At 44.0% G+C, this 4035-nt stretch overlaps 1 long non-coding RNA gene across 1 annotated transcript; it reads right to left on the bottom strand.

The window, feature by feature from the left end:
- Positions 1-409: 409 nt before the first annotated feature.
- LOC147662128 (uncharacterized) lies at positions 410-1783 on the bottom strand. The gene is made up of 3 exons (XR_015305971.1): positions 1654-1783; positions 944-994; positions 410-710 (listed from the first exon to the last, which is right to left on the bottom strand). It is a non-coding gene; the product is annotated as an uncharacterized LOC147662128 (long non-coding RNA).
- Positions 1784-4035: the final 2252 nt, after the last annotated feature.

Below are 4035 nucleotides of genomic sequence, written 5' to 3'. Positions count from 1 at the left end.
TAAATGCTGGAAAGATTGTGTGTCAAGTCCGCATTATAAAACTTAAGCAAACCAAAAACAATACTTCCATAAATCCGCGCCCAATTATAACATCAATATTCGCCTACTCAGGAAAGATTATTTTTTAAACTCTACTGTGAGATGGGGGCACTGTACAAAATAAATCTTAGATTCCTTTTGGCTCGCTTTGTGCTGTAGCAATACCACATGCATACAAAAGTAGTGGCTTCAACAATGTTATACTTTGCATTCAGATAAGATTAACAACTTTTGCAGCTACTCCCATACTCCTGACTCACTGGGACTTGCCTTACTTTGAGCTACAGAGCATTATATGAAGCTGTTTAATGTGGTGACCAGTGTCAAAAGACTGAAAAAAGTAGGTTAAATGAAAAAGCATCAATGGGGGTTGTGTTAACATGTAATTTTATTGATATAAAACACACCTTTGGCCCCATAGGAGCCAGGATACTGAACAAGAGAACATATAGAAAGTCCAGGACACTGTTCAAGAGGGGAAGAAATGCCAGAATACTACAAAAAGAACAAAAAGGCTTAATGAAAGGCAGCAACTTCAATGTTTATTTTTAGATTCCGAGTTTTCTTTAGTCCTCTTCCAGTATTGCAAATCTTTATAGCCAGCTTCCTTCTAATAGTGCTGTTGTCCAGTGATGGCCAGCCTTCATCCCAGCACATAGACTTCATAGAGTCTGGAGGAAAAAGAAATAAAAATACATCAGAATCATGTTAACACCACTATTTTAGATTTTTAATAGGACTGGGCTGCCTTTAAAATGTTCCAATCCTTTTATTTCATATAGTGTGCCCAATGAGATATGGTTACAGGGGTTCATAAGTTTAACATTAAGGTTACTTGGTCAAAGAGGTAATGGGGAGAGCAAGGCATTGATTAAGAGGTAGACAGGAGGTAAAGAAGACTCACCTGTCCAAGTGAAGAAACCGCCGCTGTTGCCCAGACGCTGTCACGCTTCCTCTGCAAACAGAAAACAATCAATACCAGATTTCAATTACAAAACCATCATGGAGGCAGCCGTGTTGAGCCTGAACTCTACTTACAGTATTCTTATTTGGAGAACAGTCTAAAAAATTACCATACTAACCAGAAATCCAAATAGGAGCTTACAACCAAATGCTAGGAACAGGGCACCCGATCTAATTATTGGGAGAGCGGCAATTAAATTCCAACTTAAGGCTATGCACCAGATTTGCATGCCATTTGTAGCGCAAATTCTCATTGAGTTACGACCCCTCCCCAATTGCTCTTTTGCAGACAGCTGTTAGTTAAGAGAGAAGAGTCCTTGTACAATAATATGATCTAGGACCACATATGCAAACATTGGGCCCAATTCACAGAACTAACTAAAGACAAAATCCTAAACTTATTACCATTTTGGTATTCACAGAAGGCACTTACTCATTTCGGTATTCACAGAAGTTAGGACTCCTAACTTTAGGACTCATAAATGTCTTCTGTGAATTCCGAATGGTGGGGGGACGGATTTGTAATGCAAAGCAGAAGGGGAATCGAAACGGGCAGAAGCAGCGAATGAAGAAAAGCATCAATAAAGATACATACAAAAGTTCTTACACAAAGGCTATAAGGAAGGCAAGCCCTAGTACACTTTACTTTACCAGTGCTCCTGAGTTTTCATAAGAAGTGAAGCATCGGCAGTGGGAACACGACAGGAGGCAGCAAAGAAGTTCAATGCTGGAATAAACCAATTGTAGGCAGGAATAAAGCGGTTGTATTGATTACAGAAGGTCTTGCTTGCAGCAACGCTTGCGAGCTGCCAAAGCTCAACCTAAAAATGCATATTTGTTAACCATACGGAATAAAACAAACACTTTAGAAAAACATATACAAATGATTTACATTATGTAGAAATATATTGCAGGATTTCACAAAACCATCGAAGATAACCATTGAGTCAATTTTGCTTGGGTTTGCCACAGCAGGTAAATAGAGGAAGTACGCAAAATGGGGAGATGAATGGTAAGGGTATTTGAAGCACAGAAAGGGAGAAAAGGTGAGGCTAAAGAAGACCGGATGTATTAAAAAGGACTACAGGCAGAAAAGTCAGAGCTGAGCAGAAGGGGAGAGAAGCGTTGAAGGGAGGGGGAGAAGGGAGGCTGAAGAGGAGACTAAGACTGAAGAATGCTGGCAGGAAACAACTGAGTGGAAGGGAAGGAGCAAGAGGAATGAGAAAGACGTACCCGGTGAAGAGGAATAAGGTATAAGAGGCAAAATTAAGGACATTGTAGGGTTAAGAAGGTCTAACTTGTGAAGTTTGGGGAATTAAGTATAATAACCTTTTTTTTTTTTGGTAGGATGAGCTGAGCTGCTGAATAAAAACAAATGGATTTTCCTGCAGCCTTTCATTGGTGCTCAGCATATGAAGCATGCTGTTATGTTATGTTATGTTATGTTAGGTGAAACTTCTTAAGCGCACTAACACCAGAGGTTTCTTGGCGCTAACTGACAGAACAAAAACAGACTCCCAAGGCAGAAACTTAACCGGTGCTGGAGAACAGAAAAGTTTTTAAAAGCTTCCTGAATTGGAGTAAGGAACCATTAGATTTAATGACTATTGGAAGAGAATTCCAAAATTTAGGTGCGAGGTGGGCGAAGCGACGGCCCCCAACCTTGCTGGTTTTGACTTTCGGTGTGACAAGTAGGTGATGATGAGCTGACCGAAGGTTACGTGCAGGTTGGTACGGAGTGATCAGTGAGTTAAGAAAGGCAGGACTGGTGCAGTGGAGGGATTTGAACGTAAGACAGCCCAACTTAAAGGCCGCCCTCCGTTCTACTGGCAGCCAGTGGAGCTTATGGAGCAAGGGCTTCGCAGACTGCCATTTTGGGACTTTGAAAATAAGACGGGCTGCCTGGTTCTGCACAACCTGGAGACGGCCCACAAGAGAACATGGGAGTCCGTGATAAAGAGAATTAGAAAAGCCCAGGCGGGAAAGAACCAGGGACATGACAACCTGGGCCAGTGCCGCATGTGGTAGTAGGTGCCTGATCTTCTGGATCTTTCGGAGCTGGAACATACATGAAGAGATCGTGGCACCTACTTGGGCTTTAAGCGAGAGCTCGGCATCGATTGTCACTCCAAGGCTCTTCACCGTCTTGGCCGGAGCAGGAGGGGGGCCGAGCTCAATGGGCCAAAACTGCGGACCCCAGTAAGCAGCACTAGAACCAGGGAGAAGGAGCTCAGTCTTCCCAGGATTAAGTTTTAGTTGGTTGTGATTCATCCACTGCTGAATGTGGGTCATAATTGAGTGAAAATTATTGACAGCTTGTGGGGAGTGAAGCGGGAGGACGATCTGCAGATCGTCCGCATTGTTGAAAACTGTAGCGTCCCAGCTTTGGAGTGAGTGAATGAGGGGGCGGAGGTACAAATTAAATAATAAAGGGGAAAGAGAGGAACCTTGGGGGACACCACAAGTGATGGGGGTTTTGGACGCAGTGAATGATCCCAAACGAACGGCTTGGGTTCTACCGGTGAGAAATGACTCCACCCACCCAAGAGCGAGGCCCTGGATGCCAGCCTGTTCGACACGGTGGAGAAGGATGTTGTGATCCACCGTGTCGAACGCGGCAGATAGATCCAGAAGTACCAGGGCCTGAGGGCTTCCCGCATCAGCATTCCTCCTCAGGGTATCCAGAACAGCCAGGATTACAGCTTCCGTGGAGTGGGCCGGTCTAAAGCCCGCCTGATTGGGTTCAAGGAAGTGTGAACTCTCGATGAAATTAGAGAGACATCTGGTGACATGAGTTTCGATAAGTTTAGACAGGTAGGGCAACAGAGATATTGGGCGATGCTGTCGGGAGATTAGTTCCTAGAACCTTGTAATTTGTTTACATGGTGGGAGCAGGGATACGCAGGCCTACTCTGTAGCTCCAGGGGTGGGTCTCTTAGGAGCTGTAAGGGAATAGGTTTCCGTGTATACGTCTGTTCCCATCTTCATTTGTAAAAAGGCCTCGGCTAAATAAAGTCAGAAAATGCTCCCTCA

The sequence above is a fragment of the Lissotriton vulgaris genome, unplaced genomic scaffold (assembly GCF_964263255.1).
Source record: "Lissotriton vulgaris unplaced genomic scaffold, aLisVul1.2 SCAFFOLD_1250, whole genome shotgun sequence".
Lineage (NCBI taxonomy): Eukaryota > Metazoa > Chordata > Amphibia > Caudata > Salamandridae > Lissotriton > Lissotriton vulgaris.
This window is presented reverse-complemented; position numbering and strand designations above follow the sequence as displayed.